Raw genomic sequence first — 13,356 nt, 5'->3', positions numbered from 1 at the left:
TACTATCTTCATACTGGAGAATTAAACTGAGCTATCATCTTATCAATTAAAAATGTGCATTTAGACAACACGGATAATCTATATTCTATAGCAAAGTAAAACAACCATAGTTGGCATCAATTAGTTCAATTTAATTGAATGTTTCAATATAAGTCTTAGAGGCCTTTTAATGTTCCTACCATAAAGGAATGATAAATGTTAAGGCAATGCCCATTGTAATTACCCTATTTGATTCTTACATTGAATACATTTATCAAAATATCCCCTATATCAAAAATATATCAGTTACTATGTGTCAATTAAAAATAACAAATATTTACAATAATAGATGAAAGACTTCAATGTTTCTTATGTTAGTTTCTTACATTCATGTTTTTTTATATTAGTAAAAGTATTAGAAGCAAATTCAGAGTAAATGCCCATGAAATTGATCTGGTCAATGATTTCTTGAAAACTCCAGTAACTCAAGCAAGAAAAGCAAAATAGATAAATAGGATGGCTTCAGAGTTAATCGCTTTGATATGACCTAAGATATAGCATGAAGAGTCCTGTGGCTCTACTCTCTTAAATACCTGTGGCTTACACAGATTTGTGTTTCCTTTCCCATTTAGGACAGAATCAAAGAGTCATGTTCTGTGGCTTAGCCCTGCTCCCCTGGTTTTGGAATGCACAGAGGCAGAATCACAAAAATATAAGCTTCCTATGGGGTTTCCCCTTCCTACTGAATGGAACTGAGGCTTTATAGTTCACTGTGGTAGCTATAGTCTGCTTTAATAACTTCTTTACCCATTACCTTGCTCAAGGACTATACAAAGCAAATAAAATGTAATTAATGTAAAAAATAAAAATTTAATTTAAAAATAGGAATTATAATTTGCTGTATGTCTAAAATTCCATCTTGGGAAAAGTTCTCTCTTGAAAACAGGGAAGAGGTAAAAAAATCCCAATTCAATGGTCATTCATTCACCTATGCCTCCCAGGCTCTCCCTTACCTACTCTCCAGCATTTGTCCCTGACTCCCTACCGCTGTTGATAGAAAGCTCTACAATCTATGGAGGGGCTTACTAAGGTGAGATAACTGTCTTTAGTGGGAGAGACAGAGTGAGACAGACAGAGAGACAGAGAAAGAAGACAGAGAGAGACAGAGAAATATCAACTGAGTGACAGAGAGAGAAAAAGAGACAGAAAGAAAGAGCGAGAGATCTTACTCAAGAGATGGGACAGTTGTCAAATAAAAACACCTCACACAGGAATGCTGCTGTCCTGGCAGTGTCATCAAGTACACACCCTAAGGCTGTGACAATGTTACTGTGAGTAAATTGGTAACAAGAAAGCTAGTGGCAGGCCTCTGTGCTCTCTTTCCCTTTCTGAGGCCTGCTCCTCTCTTAGGATACACTCCTCTACTGTGGAAATAGTTCTTTCAAATGCAGAATATTGAGAATGACTACCACATTGCATGTGCTGAAATGTTTATTTGACTTTTGTTGTTTCAAAACCTAATTTCAGTGTATGAACTTGGCAAATTCACACCCATAACTGATTTGTTTAATAAAAAGCAAAACAAAATAACAACAACCACAAAAAACTGTTTCCTTTCCTAACACCTGTGCTACAATCGCTTGACCTCTTATTGTAATCCGTAAGAATTGAAATTAGAACCTCCTTCATACTCTTTCCCACTGATCTCTTCTTACCCTGGATTACTTCGGTTAAGTCAAGATTAGCTGTGCATTGCATTGAAGTTTTCTTTTGCATATCTTCACCATCTTGCTTTGTTCTTGAGTTTACTTTTCTCTCTCTCTCTCTCTCTCTCTCTCTCTTTTTTTGGTCTCTCCTCATAGAAAGAAATTATTTGTAAGGCAAGAGAGAGAAATATTTCTATTTCACAGTGCATTGCAACAAAGACCTCATTTTCATTTTGCTACATCAGACCTTCACTGTGACAGGCAGATGCTTAGGAGAAGAGGGTGTCTCTAGGATGTAAGAAAAATGTAGCCATGGAAAAAGGTCAGTGCATCATTATCAAAAGCATAAATGGGGTGGCTTAAACAACAGGAAGATGCCTCAGTAAGTAAGACTGTTTGCTGTCTGAACATGAAGGTGTAAGTGTGAATTCAGCCTTCACATAAAAAAGCCAAGCATGAATACAAGCCACTGTAACCCCATCCTTGGGAAATATGGACAGGCATATGCTGGTCATTTATCATAGCTGCAACAGCAAGTTTCCAATTCAGTAAGAGATGCTATCTAAAGGGAAGAATCCAGAGGGAAACAAAGTGATTTGATGTTGTCCTCTGACATTTGCATATGCATGCATAGGCACACACACTAAACATTCATGTGCATACTACACACACACACACACACACACACACACACACACACCTTAAAAGTGGACCATCAACCTAAATGCAAGAAGTAAAATAAAACAACAAAAAATATGTTTAGAATTTTGGAGGTTTGATCTTCAAGGTCAAGTTGCTTATTTTTTTCTGATGCTCCTTTGGCTTGTACATGGCTTCTCTATCCCTGTGATGTCACAGGTCACCTTCAGTTTGTCATGCTGGATGTATTTATCAGATGGTATTAGGACCCCATCCAAGGGCTTCATTTAATTGTAACTAGCACTTTAAGCAAGATTTCCAAAGAAAAGTCTGTTGTAGAAAGGATATTTGACTTATGAGGGTTTCTCTACCCTGGCTAGTTCCCAAATAACTGAGACAGAGACCTATTGGATTTATAAAAGCTTTAAAATACAATAACTGGGCAAATGTCAACCCTCTAAGCTATTATGCTACTTCCCAGCTGCATATTTCAAAAGTACTTGCTGTAATAGCTCTGCCTGGGCTGCTTCTGTTCCATTAGTCTGTCTTCAGAGCAAACTTCTCTTGGCCATGTGCTCATGGTCCCTACTACCCCATGGTGACTTCCTCCTCTCCTGCTTCTTCTCCTCCTGCTACATTTGCTTCCTTTCCTTCTTCTCCCAGTCTTGTGGTTTCTCCCAGACCCCAAGCACAAGAACCTAAGCCCTGCATACCTCTCTTCTGCTCAGTCACAGGCTTCAGCATTTTTATTAACCAATCAACTTTTAAATTAGGTAGCTCAAGTGTACAGCAAGAGCATTTGCTCAACCATATTCATAGCAGCTTTATTCATAATAGCTAGAATCTGGAAAGAACTCAGATGTCCCTCAACTGAGTAACAGATACAGAAATTGTGCTACATTTACATAATGGACTACTACTCAGCAATTAAAAACAAGGAAATCATGAAATTTGCAGGCCAATGGTAGGAACAAGAAAAGAGCATCCTGAGTGAGGTAGCACTCAGGAAGCAGAAAGACACACATGGTGTATACTCACTTATAAGTGGATAGTCAACAAACAATATGTGATAAACATACTAAAGTCTGTGCACCTACAGAAGCTAAGCAAGAAGGAGGACCCTGGGTAAGATGATCAATCTTCACTCAGAAAGACAAATGGCATGGACATTGGAAGAAGGAGAAAATAGGAAACAGGACAGGAATCTACCACAGAGAGACTCTGAAAGATTCTACCCAGCAGTGTATCAAAGCAGATGCTGAGACTCTTAACCAAACTTTGGGCATTGTGTAGGGAATCCTGTAAAAGAAGGGGGAGATAGTGGGACCTGGAGGTGACAGGAGCTCTACAAGGAGAGCAACAGAACCAAAATATCTGGCCACAGGGATCTTTTCTGAGACTAATATTGCAACCAAGGTCTATTCATGGATATAACCTAAAAGCCTAGCTCAGATGTAGCCCATAGACTACATCTAATATCCAAGTGGGTTGCCTAGTAAGGGGAACAGGGACTGTTTCTGACAAGTGGCTGGCTCTTTGACCACCACCTCCCCCCCGAGGGGGAAGCAGTCTTGCCAAGCCACAGAGGAGGATGCAGCCAGTCCTGATGAGACCTGATAGACTAGGGTCAGATGAAAAGGGAGGAGGACCTCCCCTGTCAGTTGACTTGGAGAGGGGAATGGAAGGAGACGAGGAAGAGAGGATGGGATTGGGAGCGAATGAGGAAGGGGCTACAGCTGGGATACAAAGTGAATAAAGTGTAATTAATAAAAAATAAATAAATTAAAAAAGAAAAGTAATTATCAATCTTAAAAAAACACTTAGGCAGAGCGTGCGTTAAATGGCTACATGCGCAGCAGGGTGGCAGTCGTCCTCTCGGGGTCTTCGCTGTCGATTCTGCACCGTGAACTGGCAGACTTGAGCAGCAACGCCTTGCTTTTGACAGTGTCTCTAATATTAAGTTGTTTCAACTTTGCCATACAGTTTGAGGCACGACTGATCCAGGGCTCCATTGTGCAGAAGCTGCCAGAAACTCTCAAAGACCTCACCCACAAGGCCTGCTGGGACATTAGGCCTGAACCTGCAGAGCATGGACTCATAGTATGTCTCCGAAGTTCATCTCACTCTGAGCTCTGAAGGTGTGGACACATTTCCACATACTGCTGTGTCCGCAACCTGGCCATGGGCGGTTACCTCACTTGCATGTCAAAAATACTAAAATATGCTGGTAATGAAGACATCACTACACTAAGATAACGGTGATACATTAGCACTAGCATTTGGTGCACCAAATCAAGAGAAAGTTTCAGACTACGAAATGAAGTAAATGGAATAGAGTGTTGAGCTAACTGGAATCCCAGAACAGGATCGGAGCAGTGTGGTAAAGATGTCTTCTGGGGAATTTGCGCTTATATGCAGAGACCTCAGCCATATTGGAGATGCTGCCATATTATCCTGTGCAAAGGAGGGAGTGATGTTTTCTGCAAGTGGAGAGCTTGGAAATGGAAACAGTAAGTTGTCACAAACAAGGGATGTCGATACAGAAGAGGAAGCTGTAACCACAGAAGTGAATGAGCCGGTTCAGCTAACTTTTGCACTGAGGTACCTGAACTTTTTCACAAAGCCACTCCACTATCTCCTACAGCGACACTCTACGCCTGCAGACGTGCCTGTTGTTGTAGAGTATAAAACTGCTGACATGGGACATTTAATGTACTATTTGGCTCCCAAGGTCAAAGATGAAGAAAGCCCTTAGGCACTGTTAGAAGCTGAGAGAACTAAGCCTCTGACAGAAATGCTTCTGAGATGCCCACATGTCCTGAGGCTTTTTGTTGGCCTCCTGAAATTATTTTATTTACATTTTTAAAAATCTCTTTCTCCCTACTCCACCCCAATCCCTTCCAACACTCCAACACCAGGTAGGAGAAAGAAAAGGTTAGGGAGAGGGGGCACAGTTAGCTGCTTCTTGATGGTCAGGGTCGTCACGTTCCTTGGAGCCAGTCCAGACTTGGTTTCAGGAGGTCTCCAATTTCTTGTCTCACTGCATCAACCGCAGGCAGAAGCTGGGGAAGGCAGCAGCAGCCTTGGTCTTTCTCAGAGCTCCTCCACACTCTCTGGGCTCTGTCATCTAGTCTCTCTCCAGAGTATTCAGATTTAAACTATTTGCAGCTAGCAAAGAGCTCTTCTCAGAGACTGCAGGAGGCAAATAGTCTGCTACTGTGGACTGTCTGAAGCAGCCCACATCCCACACCTGGGATTAAAACAAAAACATGTTAATATCCACAACAGTTTTTTTTTTCTGTCACCAGCTTTGTACCTGAATACAAATGTACCTTTTTCTCTGCATTCCTCACAATTTGCTTGAATAAACTCCAAAGTAAAAACTAGTTTTGTTAACATAAAAAAAAATAGGTAGAGCAAATTTTACACAACAAAGATAGGTGTATGTGAGAATATGCTCCTCTGGGCAGATCTTAAGGGCCAGTAATTAGCATTAGAATACAAAGCACCAGACCAAACCCCAAGGAAAGTCACATTTTAGCATATGGGGTGGGGAGATAGTTCTTCACATGTAAATTTGGTGGCACAAAGAAGATTTTAGTAAGAACCAATAATGTATTCCATATGAAAAACATGTTACTCGCCCCACAACATATTGATGAAGCCACATACACTCTACATGCTGTCTTGATATCATCTCAGAATTTTGAGTTCTTAAACCTTAGCAAACATTGGTGGTTGGGTGGGGGGAAGAAGAGCAATGGGGTTGTGTGTAGAGATCTGGTTAATTTTCTAAGAGTTACAATTGTATGTAGAGCCTATGATTAAGCAGAACAGCAGCGTTGGCAAAATGTGTCTCCAGATGATTTTGTAATACAACTGCGAAGATTGGCTTGGCACCATGTAATCCCACAGTATAGATATTGGCTCCCCAGCAGGCAAATACATGTCCTGGAGGGAAGGGAAAGGATAAAGGACAGATTTCTATGTTAGGAAGGTTCTTTCCTGTGGAGGTTTCTAAGGACTTGGAAGAGAAGAGAAGGTGGCACCTGGCAAGATAGGAATTCTCCCTTCAAAACAGTAGCATTCTTGGATGTTGTCCTGAGTGTGGGCTGCATTTAACATCAGGGAATCTTGCTGTGCATTGAACATCAAGCCCAACCTTCAATTTAGATTCTCCCAGTGTTCAGCTGTCTCTGCCAAACATCATTCTGGCCCACAGTAATAACACAATCTTGATATTTTTCCTGGAGCTTAGACTCATTTATAAAGGCTTGAAAGTGAAGCTTGGTGATGGAGAACTTAATGGTCATTCTCTCATGTTAATCTGTATCTAATGAGCCTTGAAGAGTGAAGAGGAGAAGAGGCAATGTTCTGAAGAATAGTTTGGGCACATAGCATCAGAAATGATCAAAGCCTTTTCTGCTACATTTGGATCATTTAGCCTTGAAGTAGCAATGGTTTTAACAAACATCAGCATTCTACCCTGCTGTAGAATATACATATTTGTCTGTACTTGCATACATACATGTGTCCTTAATATCTGTTGGGCAGAAAACACTCATTCTTAGATTTTATCTCAAACTTCTTACACAAGAATCCATTACAGTGTGTCCTGGGCATTGGTAGATTAAACATCTGGAAAGGGTGAGCAGGAACACATCAACTTGTCAAGACATCACTGTTCAGAGAATACTGCTGGGCATGAGATGAAATGCAATATAACTGTTTGCTGGAGGCTTTAGACATGTCACCTCACATGAAGCTGCAGACTACAAATTTCTTAAAATGACAGATAAATTCAGGCACAGTGCAGAAAATAATACTGGCTGCTGACAATTTATAGCTTACGAATAGCTTAATAAACTGGTAGTTGTTTCTCACATTGGCCTCATTCAGGCCAACCATTCTCAGAGTGAGCGTACATCTACCAGAGTCTCTACAATCTGGGCTCCACTACTAAACTTCTGATTCAGAAGCTTTGAGCAAATTCTGAGGTTTACATTTTCACAGATTCCCAGGGGGTAATTATGCTGCTGGTTGGGTACTATACTTAGAGATGATGCTGAAAGAAAACACATACACGAGGAATGCCATCCAACCACATTTTATTGTTAATTGGCTTACTGAGACTTCTATCTAAAATACTTCTTCCTAGCAGTTATAGCTTATTTCAGTGGCATAGACATATAAATATAGACAGCTGTGGGTTGAGGATCATGAGGCATTAATGATTAAAAGGGAACTGAGTGTTCTAGTCTTAATGAGTAAGTCAGCTGGTCATAGCATGAAATCATTTTCCTCCACTAAGAATGATGCCTTCGGTATTCACCGCCAATGTATTGCCTATTCATTTAGGTAATAGAACTGGTGTTGAGCAGTTCTCAAGCCAGAGAAAATAAATACGTTTTATATGTGACTCTTCACTTTTACAATGAAAAATTTAAATGCTCACACAGATTGTTGGAGATTTCCTAGAAACAATGAACTATCTAAGCCTAAGAAGGATGTCAGTAGCTACTTATAAATATAGGTCAGGTAAACACAAAGTAGGAAATTATTTTGTATTTTCAGTTGGAAGCAATTAACTTTTAAATGTGCTAGGATCACAACTGGCTGCTCCCATTCTTTGCTTTTTTCCAGGCTAAGCAAAACAGCAACATTTGTTTAGGCTGAGGTGCCAAGTGTAACACTGATGTTGACTATTAGCACATAGTCCATGCAAAAGGTGTAGAGAGAAAGTGCCTGTTTTTATTATGTTACAATGTATCTAAAGTTTGTTAGGTCTTTACGTTTTTTTATTTCTTTTTGAACCTCTGTTGGCTTTTTGTAAGTGTTCAATACTTTATACATTTGGTCTCAGTTAGTGCCTGATTATGGCTGACTATGATATCTCATTTTAAATTATTTTGTCTCTAGCCATTTTTCCTTTCTCATATGGAATTTCACTTATTTGCATATTGTCTCTTTCCTGTAACAAAAGTCAAGTGATTATTATTTCCATTGTGATTTTTATACTCAAAGTTTGATTTTTTGAGAAATCTCATAAATTTAGAGGGTGCTTATCTTCTTATATATTATTTTTTATGCTGTGATTAAAAAACATTGTCTGGTATCTTTTGTACTTACTGAGACTTTTTATGAGGGCTTCATAGTGGATTTGTATATTTATAGACATATATATATCCTTTACATGTATGTATGTGTATATATATATGTCATATATATATGTATATGCATATATACCTTTACATGTATTTAGGAAGTATACGTACCCTCTATATAATAAGGTAGTAATCTCGTGTGAGCATCTGATAGATCTGTTAGTATATTGACTTAATATCAGAAAAGTAAGCCCATCTCTTTTGCTAGGCTTATTTTTCAACTACTACTTTAATTCCATTAATAATGATGAAAACATATTTTAAGGTTCTATTTTTTCCTGCTAACTACAGTTTATTTTGGTATCTGTAAACTATAGGTTGTCAACCAGTATTATTTCTTACAGAGTGCCTGGATTTACCCATCATTTTAAAAAATTTGTAGTCTGAAACTTCATGTGAGGTGACATTTTTATGCCTCCAGCAAATTTTCAGAGGGTGCAGTTTGTTGAGCTTTTCCCATCATGCTCAGCAGCTGTTCTCCAAATGTTGATGACTTGACAGTTCAAAATCCTCCTGCTTTCTCCATCTCCAGGTAATAAGGTAGATCCGTATAAAAATAGAGTTTATATGGGGTATGTAAACCTGGATATCAAATTTTTATCGCAGTAATTTTGTTTTCCTGAAAATTTTAAGACTGGACCAACATGGGATGGCTACTGAAATATAAAGCTATAATGTATGTTGTGTGAGACCCAAGACCCAGGTAGACCCATGGGCCCTGACATATGAAAATCCACTGTGAAGCTAGCCTTCCCAGAGAACATAACAAACTCAGAACCCTTGGGTGCACAATTTTTGAAAAGTTCTAATTTTACATGTTATCTCTGATGGCTTCATCATAGCTACAAACTGCAAAGAAAACTATCCATCACTACTAGTTCCCAAAGTTAGCTCCCCGGGTATCTCCAATTGCTGAAATATTATTTCAGTTCTTTAGGGTAGATACTGAGTTACAGAAATTGTACTACCTATAGGGGGAAATAAAAATTAAATAATATATGAGGCTTATTTTATTGAAAAGAAAAAGAAAAGCTTCTTTTTCTTTAAATCATTTATATCATAACCCTGTGTTGCAAATATTTTTGTACATGTATGTTTATGTGAAGTGTGTATGAGTCTTTGAGAAAGCTAATAAGACTCATGACAGCTTGAAGGCTCAAGAGTTTCTTTCTCAAGGACATGGACCATTTCTTTGAAGTACAAGCATTAGTAAACATAACTGTCCTTCCTGTTAGAAGGCAAGAGCCTGACTTCTTTTTGTAAACTTCTGGAGATAGGGTTTTGCTGAGTAGGTCATTCATTCAGGCCTTGAACTCACGATTCTCTTGCCTCCGTTTCTCCAATGCTGGAGTAACAGGCCTGCTCCACCACTAGCTACTAACTTTAATAGCCCATTGTTCCACGCTATAAATATACCTCTTGTCATAAACATGTGAGATTATATTTTCTTCAGCTAAAGCAATCACAGATGAACCCAACTGCCAGGTTAATTTAGGTTGAACTCTTGAATAGATTTGCTATTAACTTCCATTAGCCTAGACGATTGTTTATCTCAAGGGTGTTTGGCTGCTGTGGAAGATGCAGATCTTTTACTCCTTTCTCTCACTACATGGATTGCCTTTGAGGTGTAGCACATTATACTGCAATAGTCTGTAGCATTCCTATTCGATATTTGTCCAAAGATTTCTGGATGTGTCTGAGGTTTCCTTTCATTTTCTGAGACAGGGTTTTGCTATATAGACCAGGATGGACTGAAACTTGGAATCCATTGTCTCAGTCTTCTGCTTACAGGCACATGTTACTGAACTGGAGGGTTTTATTTTAAGTATATTTTCTAACACACAATTGCTATATTTGTACGTACTCTATCGTTTAACACTCTGAGGATATTTATACCAGTGTGTTGGAAAGATAGCTTGAGTTGGGAGAAATTGGCCTGCCAAACTTTATGCACCTTATAAATGTAGAACAGGATTTGAATGTAACATTCTCTGCTTCCACAGCCCATTAATTTCCTTCTGCAACATTTATTTATTGTAAATAGACATATCATTAATTTATTTACCTGTTATCACACTGCATTCATAAACATTATCTTGTTGTAACGGAAATTGCCAAGGTTTGCTTACTAGATTCACTCAGTTGAGTCAAGGATCAGGTCTTTGAGTAAAAGCAAATTTGTTTATAACTGAAACTCTGAGCCAACATTCCACATGGGAATAATGAACATTCTGATTTCTGGAAGAATGGACTCACATCCTTTATTTAAAGCATTTTGAAGAACCCAAAGCAGTCATAAACAGCTGGAATATTATCTGTTAAATGATTATCTTTCCCTCTTTTCATTGCTTTAGCAATATAAACAGATGCAAATGAACTAACTGATGTTTTTCCCTTTCTTATATTGCCTTAAGTTCTGCATTAAAATATCAATATCCACTGGGACAGCTAAAAAACAATCGGATATCATTCTCTGTCTAAAATTCCACTGCAAAACGAATCCTACCGTTTATGAAGACATAACTTTTTAAAGTGATATACATCTAACTTAAATTGTTTTTTAGTACTTTCATCTTTTATGTTCTTTTTTTATATACTTTTCTCTCTGTGAGACAATTAAGTCCCCTTTCCAAAAGTCTATGCTCCCAGATCCCTACAGTTTCAGAATCTTGACATATTTATGTCTTTTTTATAGATTTCATCAATGTTCAAAAAAGACAAACTCATTTTTAGTTTAATGGTTAAAATGATAAACTCCGGACTCCAAGATGGCGGAGCAGAGCGCACCGTTTCGGAGAGGCAGAAGACATGAATCTCCGTAATTGGTGAGTGGAGAGTCAATCAAAGCTAGAATTTGGACTGTGGGGCTTTCTAAAGGAGAGGGGCCACCACAGATGTGTGGAGTGCTAGTAGATTTATATCGGGCGCGGACTTCTCCGGGAAGGAAATAGGGCGCTTCCCTTGTCCGGGCCTCCCGCGGGGAAAACCACACACAGCACCAGGCAGCTGAGCACAAAACTCACATCCAGGAGATCAAGGTAGCAGAGACAGTGCTCCGGGCCCCTTACAGCAGCGGTCTGCTGTAACCACCCGTTGAACACCCAACCCCACCTGGGACACGTCCCGCTCGGGGCCCTTCGGTCCCGAGGATCGTCCCCTCCCCCATCCCACTGACGTGATCCCGCGGCTTAGACCGCAGCAGAAAGTGCAGCGGAGCTCACTCCCCAAGCAGCCAGAGCACAATAACCCCAGAAACCTCCTCACAGGAGGAGCACAGGCCCAATCACAGAGCTCCAACTACTGAGCCCTAACCACCGAGACTCAGATCCACAATACAATTCTTCCTGGATACCAAAGCCGCAAAGCTCAGTGCCTGGGACCCAAGACGGGCGGAGGCAGGGCTCCAGACCCTGCAGACGCAGCGGAGAGCAGTAATGGCCTGCTGAACGCCACCACTCAGAGGAGAATACACCCGACCTAGAACCCTCTCACCGAGCTCTTGACCCGCGGAACACACACCCCACTACCACCACCACCCAGCTCTGCAGGAGTGCACGCACCGCGGAAACTCCACCCCGCCAGAGCGCACGCCCAATACAGTGCTAGTCACAGAGACTCAGACCCACAGTACAACCCTTCCCAGATCCCAAGCCTGCAAGTGGCAACACAGACTACACAGGGCGGCCCAGCCAGTGACTGTATGGGCCATCCAACCCCTCAGTGGCAGAAAACCAGCTGAATAGACACCAAAGAACAGCAGACCTGTAAAATCAATATGCGCATGCATTCTTCAACAGCGCTTGCGATCCCTTAGCGCCTGCAACAACTTCAGTGCCTGCAAAGCACCCCTCTCACACACTGAAGGCCTCTTCATTCACCAACACCCTGTCCCTTAGGACACACCCACAAGCACACGCTCAAACACACACTACCCCGCATTTGCCCTTCAAACTTTCCTTCTACAGGTATAGCTGAATAACCAACGCACACACTGAAACCACTAGACCTCACTATACCTTCATTCTCCTGAAGAATTCTCCAGACACCAGAGAAAAACCAGTCTGACCTGCAGAATCCAGTGAACACGACAGATAACCAAATGGCCAGAGGTCGGCGAAAGAACACAACCAACGCAAATCAAGATATCATGGCTTCACCGGCAACCTCCAAAATTATTGGACACTCCAACTCAGCAGAAACAGAAAAAGAAAATGATTTTAAAGCAATGATTATCCAGTTATTTGAGGCACATAAAGAGGAAACCAAAAAATCTCTCAGAGAAATAGTCATAGAGATTCAAACAGTTAAAGAGGATACAAAAAAATCCCTTAACAATTTGGCTTCCCAAATAGAAACAAAGACAAACAAGGTGAACGAAGAAGCTCTTAAAGAAACACATGCAAATATAGCCAAACAATTGGAGGCAGAAGCAGAGGCACTAAGAGAGGAAACAAAAAATAGAGTCCATCTTGGAGACACAGGAATCCACACTCAAACAGATGAAGGAAATGTTGCAAGACATGAAAACAGAATTAGAATCAATAAAGAAAACACAAACTGAGAAAACCCTGGAACTGAAGAACTTAGAGAGAAGAGAAGGACTCTCAAAGGTAAGCATCACTAATAGAATTCAAGAGATGGAAGAGAGAATCTTGGGTGCTGAAAATACACTCACAGAAATTGATACTTCTCTCAAAGCAAAAACAAAATCAGAAAAATCCCAAACACAAACCATCCAAGAAATCAAGGATGCCATGAAAAGGCAAAATATAAGAATAATAGGAATTGAAGAAGAAGAGGAGTCCAGGTTACAAGGTCCAGAAAATATTTTCAAGAAAATCATAGAAGAAAATTTTCCCAACCTAAAG

The 13,356-nt window shown here is 40.1% G+C and overlaps 1 pseudogene; it reads left to right on the top strand.

Annotated features, from left to right (window-relative positions):
• Window positions 1–4,172: 4,172 nt before the first annotated feature.
• On the top strand, window positions 4,173–5,079 carry LOC110563480 (proliferating cell nuclear antigen-like; annotated as a pseudogene).
• The last annotated feature ends 8,277 nt before the right edge of the window (window positions 5,080–13,356 follow it).

Source organism: Meriones unguiculatus, chromosome 6 (assembly GCF_030254825.1).
Source record: "Meriones unguiculatus strain TT.TT164.6M chromosome 6, Bangor_MerUng_6.1, whole genome shotgun sequence".
In the NCBI taxonomy this organism is placed as follows: domain Eukaryota; kingdom Metazoa; phylum Chordata; class Mammalia; order Rodentia; family Muridae; genus Meriones; species Meriones unguiculatus.
The sequence above is the reverse complement of the archived record's forward strand: the minus strand, read 5'-3'. Positions and strand labels throughout refer to the sequence as shown.